We start from the raw sequence: 14,879 nt of genomic DNA, 5'->3' as shown, positions 1-14,879 counted from the left end.
ATTTCTAAGTGAAGACACAGGCACAGAGAGTCTGGGCATCTTGTCTGAAGTTGTCCTGCAGGGAGCTATGGACTGTGGTTCTAACCCAGGCCAAGTGACTGAGGGACCTCCACTGTCAGCCAGTGTGCTGTCCTGCCTCAAGACTGTGAGCACTGTCAGCACTGGGACAACAAACAAAAGGCATCCTATGCTCATATGAGGCTTTCCCTCCTCATGTGAAAAGGACAGAACAGTGAGGGAGTAGGTGACTGCCTACTGGTACTAGACTACCAGATCTGCCTTCCAGAGAGGACGTCCTGCCCAGCTCTGAGGGTTATCCAGAGTCAGCCCTCTCCTGGGCTGCTGAGCTGCCTTGCCCAAGGTCATGCCATTTCCCAGGATGCACCATATCCGATGACTAATTCAGGAGGCTATGTAAAGCCATCTAGGGGCAATAATTCAGAAGGGCCATGCTGGTCCAGAGCCTCCCAGGGAGCTTGGCTGAGTCCGTGGCTGGGTTCACACGGCAGCTCAACTTTTCCCTCTGTCCCATCCTGCTTCCTGTCCCTCCTCAAAAGGTGTTGACCTCATGGACATTTTTTATTTTTTTAAAGATTTTTATTTATTTGACAGATCACAAGTAGGCACAGAGGCAGGCAGAGAGATAGAGGAGGAGGAGGCAGGCTCCCTGCTGAGCAGAGAGCCCGATGTGAGGCTCGATCCCAGGACCCCAGGACCATGACCTGAGCCGAAGGCAGAGGCTTTAACCACTGAGCCACCCAGGTGCCCCCTCATGGACATTTTTTAATGAACATCTTGCCACTCTGTCTCAGCCTGCTTCCCTGGGAACCCAATTTGGGACAAATCAGTTCCTTGACCAGAGAAGTCTGTGGCCTCTCACTTTGTGTCCAGTATAACTCCATTCACATTACAGATCTGCCTCAGCTCATGACGGAGTTACATCTGGATAAGCTCACGATAAATTGAGAATATCTTTTTTTTTTTAATTGAGAATATCTTAAGTCAAAACTGCATTTAGTAGACCTAACCTACCGAATGTCATCGCTTAGCCCAGCCCACCTTAAATGTGCTCAGAACACCCACATTACCCTACAGTTGGGCCGAATCATCTAACACAAAGCCCGTTTTATAATAAAGCATTGAATATCTCATGTCATGTATTGAATACTGTGCTGAAAATGAAAGACAGAATGGTTGTCTGGGTGCAGAATGGTTGTGAGTGGATTGGTTGTTGATCCTCGTGATCGCTGGGTGACCGCAGCCTTGGCTCCCTGTCGCTGCCTGGCATCCTAAAAGAGTGTGGGTGGACCAGAAAAAGATCCTAATTCGAAATTTGAAGTAGTGTTTGTACTAAATTCATTTCACATTCGCCCCATCATAAAGTTGAACAATTAAGTCAAAGCATTGGAAGTCGGAGACTGTAGTTTCAAAACCATCTCCCTTATTTTAAGAAACTTGGATTTTTTTTTATGTTTCCTGATAAATACCCAAGAACATAAGTTTATAAAATTCTCAAAGGTCAGCTACACAAGGATTCAATGCCCTCTTTTGTGTTGATAGACTTTATTTTTTTATTTAAAATTTTCTGAAAAGACTTTATTTTTAAGTAATCCCTATACCCAACATGGGGCTTGAACTTACAACCCTGAGATCAAGAGTCACACACTCTACTGACTGAGCCAGCCAGGCACCCCCCCCAGTAGGCTTTTTTTAAAATCCTTTTTTTAAAAAAAGATTTTATTTATTTATTTGACAGAGATCACAAGTAGGCAGAGAGGCAGGCAGAGAGAGAGAGGAGGAAGCAGGCTCCCTGCTGGGCAGAGAGCCCAATGCCGATGCCTGCTCGATCCCAGGACCCTGAGATCATGACCAGAGCTGAAGGCAGAGGCTTTAACCCACTGAGCCACCCAGGTGCCCCCCCCATAGGCTTTATTTAGAGCAGTTTTAAATTCACAAGAGTATTGAGCAGAAGGTATGAGTCCCCTACACCCCCTGCCCACCTCACCCTCCAGGCACAGCGTCCCCAGATACCCATGTCCATTTCCTTTGATTTTGGCAATAGGTATAGGTTATGGAAATAAGACCTCTTTAAAACCAAAACTTGGGGAGCCTGGGTGGCTCAGTGGGTTGAATCCTCTGCCTTCGGCTCGGGTCATGGTCCTGGGGTCCTGGGATGGAGCCCCGCATCAGGCTCTCTGCTCGGCGGGGAGCCTGCTTCCCCCCCATCTCTGCCTGCCTCTGCCTACTTGTGATCTCTCTCTCTCTGTCAAAAGAATAAAAAAAAAATCTTAAAAAAAAACAAACCCAAAACTTTCATTGAAATAGTTTACATGATTTTTAAATAGTCACTTTTAATGTTTGATTCCAATAGGCTCTTGCTATGTGGTGGGCTCCCCAGATATTCTGAGTCCCAGGGTCCTCATATCTACGATTGCAGTAACAATTTTTGGGAGGATTAAATTAGATAACATATTCATATGGCACTTAATAAAGATTCAGAAAATGGGCATTTTTTTTTTGAAGATTTTATTTATCTGTCAGAGAGAGAGAGAGAGAGAGATTGAGCACGAGCAGGGGTAGCAGCAGGCAGATGGAGAAGCAGGCTCTCCTCTGAGCAAGGAGCCCGACTGAATCCGAGGACTCCAGTATCATGACCAAGCTAAAGGCAGACGCTTAACCCAACTGTGCCCCCCAGGCATCCTGAAAATGAGCATTTTAGTGTAAAGGGCACTACACAGGCCATATGATGTGTGTGTTTTCCATGGCTCCTGGAACACATTACCACAAACTTGGTGGCTTAAGACAGCAGAAATGTATACTTTCGATCTCTTAGAGTCTGGAAGTCTGAACTCTCCGAGCAGGCAGGACTCCCTCCCCCAGAGGCTCTAGGGACCTACCCTTCCTCCTATCTTCCAGCTTCTGGGGGCTGCTGACACTCCTTTACTGAGGCTGCATCTGCTGGCATGCTCCCATCATCTTTTCACCTCCCTTTTCTAAGGTTACCTGTGATCGCACTCAAGGCCCACCCTGATAACCACGGGATAATCTCCCCAACTCCAGATCTCTAATGTAATCCCAACAGCAAAGACCCTGTTTCCATATAAAGGAACACTTCCAGGTTCTAGTGATTAGGATCTGAATTCTTTGCTTACCACAGTTAACCACACAGGGGGACACATTTCCTGTCCTAAACATTTCGTCTTTGACCACTAAAGAAGTCCTTTGTCCCTTCTAGTTTGTCATTCAAAACCATCTGCCTTGGAGCACCTGGGTGGCTCAGTGGGTTAAGCCTCTGCCTCCGGCTCAGGTCATGATCTCAGGGTCCTGGATCGAGCCCCATATCGGGCTCTCTGCTTGGTGGGGAGCCTGCTTCTCCCTCTCTCTCTTCCTGCCTCTCTGCCTACTTGTGATCTCTCTCTCTGTCAAATAAACAAAATCTTCAAAAAAAAAAACAAAACAAAACCATCTGCCTTTTTTTTTTTTTGAAGATTTTATTTATTTATTTGAGAGGGAGAAAGAGCAGATAGGAGGGGCAGAGGGAGAGGGGAGCCCCCTAGGGGCCTGGATCCCAGGAACCTGAGATCATGAATTCAGGGGAAGGCAGATGCTTCACCAACTGAGCACCCCTCCCCCCACCCGCATCTGCCTTATTTAAAGAAAACTTCCTCCCTCTCCCAGAGGAACAGTGGCTCCCAAAGTTCGGTAGTTTCGTTAAGGTGTCAGCACCGGACCATGTTGCTATAGTGGAGGCAACTTTCCAAGGTTTTAATTAATTTGAGGATGGAGCACCGTTTCTCAAACTTAAATATTCCAGGCCTCTGTGAGTCATTAGGTCGTGTGAACTTTGGGAATCCGAATTTTTCAAAGTTCCCCAGGGCAATCTTATCATCAGCCAAGATCTGGCAACTTTTTGATTTCTATGAACTGTACCAAACTTGTAGAAGTAGGGAATTCCCTTTCCCGCCTGCTGGGTGTGTCATGGTTACATGACTAAGGTTTTATTAAAAGGGTGTGGGGGGCGGGGAGGGAGGAAGAGCAGCCCTGAAAAATGTACACTCCTGTCTGTACAGTATTTACTGAAAGAGTTCCCTTTCGGGACAATTTCCAATCCCGAATTAAACAGAGGATGACGACTGCCTGGATTGGGCAGTCCTGCGGCTGTCACTAGCTGGGGACCTCGCCGGTCTGACTGATCCAGCCCCCGCCGCGCCCTCGGCGGGAGCCAAGCCTCTATCACCGTGAGAGCTGCTCCGGCAAGGGGCGGGGTGGGGACCGCTGGGCTCCTCCAGCCCGGGTGCGGGAGTCGGTCCAGAGGTCCGGAGGCACTGGGGTGGGCGGGCTCGCTCCGCGCCACTCCTGCAAGCGGCAGCCACTCCAGAGTGACGCGGGCAGGGGGCGTGGGGAAGCGTAGTTCTATTTATCCTGGCTGGGGAGCCGGGGGCCCGGGCCGCTCTGCGCTGCCGGAGGAGCTGTCCCGAGTCGGAGAGCGGGCTCATTCTTCGGAAAGGGCTAAGAACCCAACGCCCGCGGTCGGCCAGGTGGGGGCGGCCGTGGTGCGCTGGCCCGACAAACAGAACAGTTTCGGGAATTATGGAAGTCCCTTTGGGGATGATGCGGCTCAGAGTCTGGCTCAGGCGGGAGCGATGAAGGCGCAGTGTCCAGCTCAGCGGTGGGGTGCTGGGGCGCAGTCGGGCTCACCCGGGAGGCGGTAGGGGTGCAGTGTCCAGCTCAGCCGTGGAGTGAGGGGGGCGCAGTGTCAGGCTCAGCCAGGACAGGATCCGGAGGGGGAGCAGGCTGCACCGGGGGTGATGGGGCTCATTGTCAGGTTCAGCCGGGGCTGATGGGGGCTCATTGTCAGGCTCGGCCGCGAGGTGCTAGGGGCCCCGGCTCAGGTTCAGACCGGCGCGGTGGGAGTTTGCAGCCGCAGCGGGGGGCGCGGTTCTCGGTGGCCGCAGCGGGAGGCGCGGAGCGCCGGGGTCCGGAGCTCCAGCGGAGCCGGGCGGCAGGAGGAGCCCAGCGTGGCCACCGCCTCCTCCGGCCGCAGGCTCCTCCTCTCCCCCCGCCTCCTCCGTCTCGTCCGCCCGCCCGCCCGCCCGCCCAATCGGCACCCCTCGGCCCAGCAGAGCCGGGCAGCTTGTCTGGCCGGCGGAGGCTGAGCGCGACCCTCGCGAGCCGCGGCGCCGGCCGACCAGGGACAAGCGCGACTTCCCGGGACCCCGCTCTGCCCCGCGCTGCCACCGCCTCCCATCGCTGCGGGGACGCCGGGGCGCGCGCCGCTGGGGCCGAGGCTCTCTTCCTCCCGGAGGGGAAGGAGCGGAGAAAGCCGAGCGGCGGCTCCGGGAGCGAGCGAGCCGAGGCCCCTGCCCCCGAGGCTCGGGGCTGGAGGAGGAGGAGGCGGAGGCGGAGGGAAGTGCGCGTCATTCCCGGGAGGAGAGCGTTGCACCTCCGGGCAGAGGCTGCGGCTGCCAGTTGCATAAAAGCAGAGGCGGCGGCGGCGGGCGCGGGGCTCCAGGGGCTCTCTGGCCATGGAGAGAAGATCCGGACACGGGGACGCTGGGAGCAAGGCTCCGTCTCTTTGGACCGCGGTGTAGGCACCTGAAGTAGCCGACGCTAAGTGGGGGAGGGGAAGGTAAGCTGCGGAGGGGTTCCCCCCGCCCCGCCTCCCCAGCTGCCCGCTGGGGCCGCTGCGAGGTCGTCGCCCGCGGCCCCGAGCACCGTCCCCACTCCCGGCTGCCGGCGGTCTGGCATTTAGGCATTTCGGCTGAAACGGAAAACATCCTCCCGCCCCCCGAAGCCCCCTCCCGTCCCCGCCCCCCGCACCCCGCGGTTCCCGGTCTCTCTCCTGGCTGGGTCCGGAGTCACCGGACTCCCCCGGAGTAAATCCTCTCCGTAAGAAAGGGTCTGGGGAACGGCGTCTTGAGTTTCTTTCTCTCCGTCTCTCTTTTCATTGCATTTACGGGGAAGGAAACAATGGACCTTTGAAAGTCGGTGTGAACAGCCTCAAACTTTCCGGAGAGGGTTGGGGTGGGGGGATAAACCCCACAGGAAGCCGACCGCAGTGGAAGGTTGGTGGAACGTGCGTTGCACAGTCTCGGCTTCCGTGCGCGCGCGGATGCGTTTGGGGGTGACCTTTGTCTCTTTACTGTTCCACTGGGTTGGTGAACCCACCCTTCAGCCCTTACCCCGCTTTGTGTTAGTAAAAATAAGGAGGGGGGCTTTAAAATCGCTCGCAGCTTTCTTTACAGCTGGGGTAGCCTTGGCACTGGACCCCACTCCCAGCTTTACTCTGCAGAGTTGGGAGGTCTTGGCAAAGGAGGGGGTCCGGCTCTGCGAGGATCCCAGAGTTCAGTAGTTAATGCCAGTTGCTACATCCTTTACAATCAGAGCAAGGTCCCGATGTCCCTGGTTGCTCTCTGCTGAGGCTTATCACCAGACCTCGCTGTGGAGCGGAAACTGCTCACTTAAATTCTCTGGCTAATGTTAGGAAAACAGACTTTGATATACATCTCCTTTCATCAACAGTCGGGTTAAGGATGGAGTGCTTAATAATTTTAAGAACTTGCATTTCACACGGGAGCCACTCACTGGCTTGTGTCCATTCTCCTGGTTTCAGCGTGACAATGTGATGCCTTGTTGCATAATTGCGTGTGTTGAGGGTAGGCGGATCTTGCTTTCTGGAGCCCTTACAGGGACAAAATGAGAATTTAGAGGCACTGGGATGGAAGGAAGATTTCACCTGAGCTGAGGGAGGCCTCAGCCCTCAGGGCAGCCAGACATACCTGTTGGAAGTGGCTCTGTGTTAGGAATGCATTTCAAGTGGTTAGCCTTAGGGTTCTTTGGTGGGCCTAAAGGAGCTCTTAATCTTTGTTTGACCCTTGAAGGAAGCTTGCTGTTTTCAAAATTGGTCTGGGCATCACGCTCTGGTTGTGTGCCTTTGATGAGCTATTCAAAGGGCTCTTTTGGGTTTGCATTTCTGGGCAAAGCAGAACAAAGTACTTGTGCTTAGTGGACACTGGGTAGAACCTTCTGGTGTTGTGTCCTTTACCTGAAAGTCACTCCCTTCACTTTCTGCGTACCTGCACTCCAGGGTCTGAGTGTATGCAGATGGAGCCGGAAGTCTGCTTCTGGCTTTCATTTCATTCCACCTGATGCTGTTTGATCTGATGGATGTGTGTGTGCTTTGGCTCACAACAGTAAGGTTAGAAGTGAATTTTGAGTCCTCGCTTACCTGTTCTGCTTTTAACAGCCTGCGGACGAAGCTGAGGCATGTGTGGACACGGAGGTCAGATAGTACACTCTTCCCCTGTGCTTTTTCAGGTTTTCTTGGTCCCAGCGAATTTGTTTGAGTCCAAGCTCCTTTGTTGATCTAACCTGAAATCTGCAGATTTTCAGAAGTCTCCCGATTTCACAACAGGAAACCTGAATGGGACAACACCTCCTTCGTGTTCTAATGAACCTAATCTTGCCTGTTCCCAGGCTACCTCAGGAACGGCGGGAAGACAGTCTAGAAAGTAAAGTAGTGGTGGGACATGTCCGAAGTTGACAGGCTGCTACTTACCAGCTCTGCGCCTCTGGGCCGGGGTTCTGAATTTGAGAATGATACGATGAGCCACAGTGCAGAAGGAGATCAGTGAAAAGATTATTATTAAGTACAGTTTTAGACTCCCATGGGATACTGGATGTAAAGGTGTACTTTGTAAAATTCTATAAAATACGAATCGTGGATCATCCAGCCACCCCTCCCCACCATGCATTAAACTAACAGTTTTTTTTCACCTGTTGGTGTCGGGCACTTGGGAAGCAGCCTGAATGCCCACACCGTGTTCTTATCTGTAGGGAGACGGAGTTGTATGGAGTGGGTCAAGCTTGGAAGTCACAGGGAGCCAAGATCATCTGTGTGGTGGCTTCTGTCTGTAAGGAGAGAGGAGATGGTCTCTTGCTGTTGAAAGGAAATGAGCCTAGGCTGGGAGAAAAGGAAATGAACAATTAGAGAAGGCGCAGTAAGTGTGTATGAATGTTTGGAGCATTGTGCGTAGAATGCTTTAAGAATCCAGAGGAGGACCAGATTGGGAGTGCAGGTGGGGGAGAAAGCAATTATTTAGTGAGAAATAAAATTTTTGAAATCACACAAAAATAGTAGGGATTGAACACTGGTGTCAGCGGCACCATATTGAAACATAAAGTTTGGGAGTATTTGAAGTCAGAATTGAGTTTAAAATGAGGCTCTGACATTTGCTGCTGGACAATTCCCCCACTTCTTCCCATGTTGTTGGTTCACCTGTAAAATTCGTTTAAGAATACTTTATCAGATTCTAGGGGCACCTGGGTGGCTCAGTGGGTTAAAGCCTCTGCCTTCAGCTCAGGTCATGGTCCCAGGGTCCTGGGATCGAGCCCTGCATCAGCTTTCAGCTCAGCGGGGAGCATGCTTCCCCCTCTCTCTCTCTCTGCCTGCCTCTCTGCCTGCTTGTGATCTCTGTCTCTGTCAAATAAATAAATAAAATCTTAAAAAAAAATTTAAAAAAAGGAATACTTTATCCAATTCTTTGAGGATTAAGTTTGATTTAATTTGCTGTGTATGTAATAAAGGACCATACAGGCTAACGCTGTTGGATATCAGAAGGTACTTTGAAAACATGTTCTTTTTAGAGCTTTTTAGCTTCAGATCATAACGGTCTAAACTGAGTCTAAACGGTCTCAGTGACCAATTTCTGTTTTGTTGACGCTTTCTGGAGTGTTCTGAATCTCAGCTTGAGTGCAGTTTTTAGATGGTTATGGTGGTTATTGTCGAAGAGCATTCCTCAGCGTGTCCAGGCATCTTCCCATCTCAGCCACAGGAAATCTTTTCATTGCGTTTGGGTTGTGAGCAGTAATTACAAGGATGGGCTGGCTTGTACAGTGCCTCAATTGAGAGGGGCTTGTCTTGGTCTGTACTGTAACTGCTACATTCTTCCCCGTGTCCCAAGCCAAGCTAGCCCTTCAGCTTTCCTCTCCCCTAACAAGGTGAATGTGAAAAAGGGAAAAGGAAGGAAAAGCCATGCATCTGCATTTTTGAGACCCTGACAGTGACCCTGACTCGTTTTCTCCATTTTTTTTTTCAAGATTTTATTTATTTATTTGACAGAGATCACAAGTAGTCAGAGAGGCAGGCAGAGAGAGAGGAAGGGAAGCAGGCTCCCTGCTGAGCAGCGACGCGGGGCTCCATCCCAGGACCCCGGGATCATGACCTGAGCCTGAGCGAAGGCAGAGGCTCTAACCCACTGAGCCACCCAGGCGCCCCGCGTTTTCTCCATTTGTAAAGAGGTGGAATTTTCAACGATGCTATGAAAGAAAGGGCTGTTCCCCCAGTAAGAACAGTTGCTGTCTGGGTGAAACTTGAATCTAGAAGTACTGTTTGTTTTCATCTAGTTGCCTTATTCTCCATGTGAAATGGTCTTAAGCTCATCTCACATTTTAATAAGTTGCCTTTGATAGAAATCTTAGTCACATATTTAAAACTATAACGTTCAATGTGATTTGGGGAGGCGGGGGGGGGGCAGTATGCCCATCAGTCAGTTTTTAGGACATGTTGAATCTTAGCATGTAGTTTGAAAGGGCTTTAAACAATATTAAAATGAGGAAGTTGAGACCCAGAGAGGCTAACTAATTAGGTAAGGTCATATAGTAAATTAATGGCTGAGCAGGGACAAGAACCCCTTTGTCCTCATTTCCAGTCAGCATTTTTCCCCCCACTAATATACTCTAATTTGTACCTGTTTGGTTTTGTTAGCAATTTAGTTATTTTAGTGTTTTAATGGGGAAATAATTTGCATTTGGGCTTAGAAACCCCTTGCACCCAAGTTTAAAGCATACACTCTACCTTTTTTCATTTGGTAGGATTTCTCCATGATAAGATGCACACAGTGGGGTGATACTTCTTGTAAGAAATTTCTGGCAAATAGGGAACTAAGCGTAAAAATAATGTTAGCTTTACTTGCATTTTTCATAAATAGCACACGAATGTAAAATATTATAGAAGTGCACATTTTTTTTTGAAAAGCAAGTTCCTGGAAACATTATTCAGATTTGTGTTGTGATTCATAGGATGTAAGTGTATTAGAAATATGTTGGCATGGTCTTTTGTTTTCCCTGTACTTGCTTTGGAAGCCATTAATGTTGGTTGTCAGGAACTATGTTCAGCAAATGTTTTATTGCATTCCTAAGATGTGCAAGGCTCTGGGCTGTGAGCAGTACCAAGATGAATGAAACATAGGGTCTTTATTAAAAAATGCCTCTTTTAAAAAAAATGGCATAGACCGGGACTCTGTCTATGACTTAAAACACAGAATTGCTATCTCCCATCGAATCCGTCCTTTGATCGATTAGGCAAATCTGCCTTGAAATTGTAATTAGTAGTCTAACCTTGTGGCCAGAGTTGTAATGTGACATTCATTTTGGTTATGTGGTCACACGTGCTCAACCTTTGATACTTATGTTATCAGGGTTTCATCTTAGTTTGGACAATAAGTAAAAAATTGACAGCATTTGGAGACTTTATACTTTGAAAAGTTTGCCTGAGAAGGCTCATATGAGACTTAGCTTTCATATAATTTTTAAAATGGTGTTAAGACCACCTGGGAGTGTGATTGCAACATTGTTGCCTGAAAGGATTGCAGTTTCAGACAATGCAGGTTGAGCCACTGAATGGTTCTCATTGACTCTGAGTTTGAGATAAGTATCTTACAACATACGAGTATCCACCACAAGCCAGATGTCTTGGGTCGTATCTAATGACGAATGCTCTCCAAAGTGAAATTGTTACTGATTTGGGGGCTCCTACCTAATTATTGCCTCGTACTTGGATACCACCCATCTCCTCTTCTCACCATGGTCCTCACGGATGGTGACTCACTTCCCTGAAGAATGAATAGGTTGTTTTTTTTTTTTTTCCCTTGCATACAATGAGGTTGGAAAATTAATTGTTAGCATTTTAGGGAGCGGAAAGATTAAGTTGAGCACAAGGACATTCGCCTGATTCCTGTTTCAGAAAGGAATGAGAAAAATTAGTCGTCTTTTTTTATTGTTAAAAAAAACAGATTGGGTTTTTACTAGGACCAATGCCACCTCTATAAAATCCACTTCGGATGAGGATCTCGAAAATTCTCTTTGCTTAATGCCAAAGATGTGGCTTTAATTGTGCAAGGGGTAGTTGATGACAGCCCCTCGCCAATCACCCTAGGACATGCTCAGATAGAAGCGAGGTGCTGGAAATATGGAGAAGCTAGCAGTTTGGTAGCGAGTGGGCTGGGTATGGAGATAGAGTGGAAAAGGCCAGATGGGAGATGAATCGTCTTTTCAGCACGGTTAATGATGTCTTTGATGAATGTTAATAGCTGCTTTCCCAAGTGCTTGTGCCTGTCCTCTCCATATGGTCGCGCCTCAGTGTGTATGGTCAGCTCCTGGATAACCCCCCCACCTCCACCCCCACCCCTGGTTACCGTGTGGGTTACCATGTGGTCTGAGCTTGGCACTAACCTTCAAGTATTTCTTCTTGTTCCCTGTTTGTGCTTCAGGCCCTTGAGGTCATCACACAGCCCGTGTTTACCTGTCCCACTGCCGCTGGCTGGAATCTGTACCTGCTCAGCTCTGCGAAGTCTAAGCACCATATAGTGCTGAGTTCTTGCTGATTTGTTGGTCCTCCCTGCTGACTCTCAGGCACTGTTGACTTGTGATGAACTTGGAGGCTGAAGGAGGTGTAATAGGGTCCCTTCCCTAAGCCTAGCTTTCAGACGCCCCAGGAGATCAGGCACTGCAACTGTTTTTATTTTGACCAGAGACACATCTGCAGCCTTCCAGAAAATACAAGAGACTTCTGTTGTTTCTCCCATATTGGTCATTGCTGGACAGCATGTTGTCATGTTAGTGGCTGAGTTCCGTGGGAGATTTTGGTTTATACTTGCAAAGGAAGCTATTAGTAGTGGTCTGGTGGCATGCATTTGGGTAAGTCAGTTTGCTAGGGCTTTTATTATTTTTTTTTAATTTTTTATTTTTTTTAAAGATTTTATTTATTTATTTGACAGAGAGATCACAAGTAGGCAGAGAGTCAGGCAGAGAGAGAGGAGGAAGCAGGCTCCCTGCCGAGCAGAGAGCCCGATGCGGGGCTTGATCCCAGGACCCTGAGATCATGACCTGAGCCAAAGGCAGCGGCTTAACCCACTGAGCCACCCAGGCGCCCTTGCTAGGGCTTTTAAAAATGAACTCTGTTGCATTTGTAGAGCTCTAATAAACTCAGGCGATCACCTCTTCAGTCCACCAGCCCAGTGTCTGCCTGGACATGCATTGGACTTGTTTCCTTGGGTCCTCTCCTCACCCCTCCCCTTCTCCCCAGCACTGAGCTCCGAGCTCCTTGAAGGTAGAGATTGTGCACCATTGGGTCCCCATCATCTAGCAGAGTCCTTATCCCATAAGAGATGTTCAAGCCTAAATGCGTTCCCTTTGTGCAAGCCTTTACTCTCGGGGGTGAACACTGTATTAAAAATAGGTTATGTGCTGTAGGTAAAAGAAACCGTGCATTTGGACTGCAGTCCCGGCCCTGCCATTAATAGAAACTCTGCCTTGATGCTGGATCGCGTGGCCCCAGATCTCTTCAATCTGGGCATCTCATTATTCATCTGGAGTATTTCCCTAGCTTGAAAGTCATGCCCGAACATCCGTCCTCGTCACCCGCTTTCTACTGTCCTTGCATTTTGATGTCTCTATCTCGAGATCGTGGACTCTTGGTGCATCTCTGCTTCTTTATCAAACAAAATCTCTGTCGCCTTTTCTTTTTTCCTACTTTTCGACATTTTAACCAACATAACTGTTGGCTCTTTCTTCTTGAGAAGTATTTTTGGGCTTTGTCCCTGTGCTCAGCAGAGAATGCAGCCCGCAGGCGGCTCTGCCCTTTGCTGTAACCTTCATTAAATCAGCCTCCCCCAGGTCAGACGTTGGCTCTGGTTCTTTCTTTCGAAGGCCAGCTGCAAGGCTGATGACACGCCTGGGTCTGCCATTGTGTGCCTCTGTGGCAGCCATCCGTCACTGTCAGCAGGTTGGGAGCCTGTGTCCGCCCAAGCTGTGGGGGAACAAGGGCGAAGGGGGATGGTGGAAGCAGCGTTGGGAAGGAGGGGAGAAGAGAGGGCAGCTTTTTAGTGGAAAGAATTAAGGAGAAAAAGGAACCTGAGGAATAATACCCAGGAAAAGGAAATAGGAGGGAAGAGCAGAGGACTGGTAGGTAAAATGATGCAGCCTCTCCTTTCTCCAGGGCTCCCAAGTTGGAGGTTGTTCTGCCTTCCGTTGGGTTTATCCAGTAGTTCTTCCCCCGCACCCCCAGGGGCCTACCTCCTTGGCTTTTTTAAATTTAATTTCGACCGGGTAAGGAATGTCAGACATTCTTCATTGTCAGCCTTTCTCTCCCCGCATTGGTCTGTGGGTCTGTTTCCTTTTTTCTTTTGCTTCTCTTTTGTTGCCCATGGTAATGTTCTTTAGCCTTTGCTCTGTCAGCCATCTTGGCTTTGGGGTCAAGCACTGCTTTTCATGGAGATGCTTAACAGATTTGAAAAAGACAGGATTAATGAGTATCCTTGGTGTCGGGAAAGTCAGACATCTGCCTCCGGTGCCTTGCTTACATGAGAGGACTATAAGGATGAACCAAAAATATTTCTCAAAGGTTGCCTATATAACTTTAAGACGGGAAAGAGTTCACTTGGTTTGCTTTGGGCATTAGATATTATAAATAAATAAATAAATACTCTTTGTTCCGAGGGATCCATATTTAACAGGAGATTCCAACATAATTTTCAGGAATATATCCACTTTAGTGAAATTGTAGGTGATTTGCTAATCTGAATTCCTTCACGGCAGACCCATAAACCTGGCATTTGTTGCTTTGTTGTTTTCAACATAATCTGACTCTCAGTATTTTTAGTTAATTTTTGTTTTCCAGGGATTTGTTATTTCCTAACTATGGCTTTCTGGCAACGAGCTTAACTGTAGAGTTTAACAAAAAGCAAATTTCTAAGCAGGAAAAAACAAATGTCTTCGGGCTTTCAATAATACTTATTCTGACTCAAATGCTTAGTGACAAAAAATAATTTTTAGTCAATTTAGTCTTTTTAGGAGATTATAGGTTTGAAAAATCCCTTGTCATTTCTCTGTATTATATTTTAACGGAGTTAGTTATGTACTGGGAGTGTGGTTTCCTCTTGAGGGAGGGGGTAATGTGAACAGTGATGCCCGGCGCTGGGCTAGAAGTCTGGGGGTACTGGTGCTTTCTTACATAATTGTAGCTCAGCTTTGGAGAGTATCATGCATCATATGTGTCTAAATTGTCCAGGTGGAAAAAGAAGGTAGGAGAATAAAAATGAAGATTTCTCAGCCCCTTATCCTTTTCCTGCATAGGGAGAAGTTTTTGTTTTGTTTTCATTTGAGAGACAAAGAGAGCTGCGCACAAGCAGTGGGGAGGGTCACAGGGAGACGCAGACCTCCCCCCCCCCCCCCCCCCCCCCCCCAACACCACCCCCCCCCCCCCGCTTGCAGGACTGGAGCCCAGGGCTCCAGGATCATGACCTGAGTCGAAGGCAGATGCTTAACCAACTGAGCCACCCAGGTGCCCCTAGGGAGAGGTTTTTGTTTTTTTGTTTTGTTTTGTTTTGTTTTTAAAATATTTATTTATTTAACAGACAGAGATCACAAGTAGGCAGAGAGGCAGGCAGAGAGAGGAGGAAGCAGGCTCCCCACTGAGCAGAGAGCCCGAATTGGTGTTCGATCCCAGGACCCTGGGATCATGACCTGAGCCGAAGGCAGAGGCTTTAACCCACTGAGCCACCCAGGCGCCCTAGGGAGAGGTTTTTAATGGAGGATTGGTG

At 48.8% G+C, this 14,879-nt stretch overlaps 1 protein-coding gene across 1 annotated transcript in view; it reads left to right on the top strand.

The window, feature by feature from the left end:
- The first annotated feature begins 4,418 nt into the window (after positions 1–4,418).
- CEMIP2 (cell migration inducing hyaluronidase 2) overlaps positions 4,419–14,879 on the top strand; it is an 84,997-nt gene continuing 74,536 nt past the window's right edge. The window contains 1 exon segment of the mRNA XM_047699331.1: positions 4,419–4,538. The gene's annotated coding sequence lies outside the window, so the exon portion shown is untranslated.

The sequence above is a fragment of the Lutra lutra genome, chromosome 13 (assembly GCF_902655055.1).
Source record: "Lutra lutra chromosome 13, mLutLut1.2, whole genome shotgun sequence".
Taxonomy (NCBI): domain Eukaryota; kingdom Metazoa; phylum Chordata; class Mammalia; order Carnivora; family Mustelidae; genus Lutra; species Lutra lutra.
This window is presented reverse-complemented; position numbering and strand designations above follow the sequence as displayed.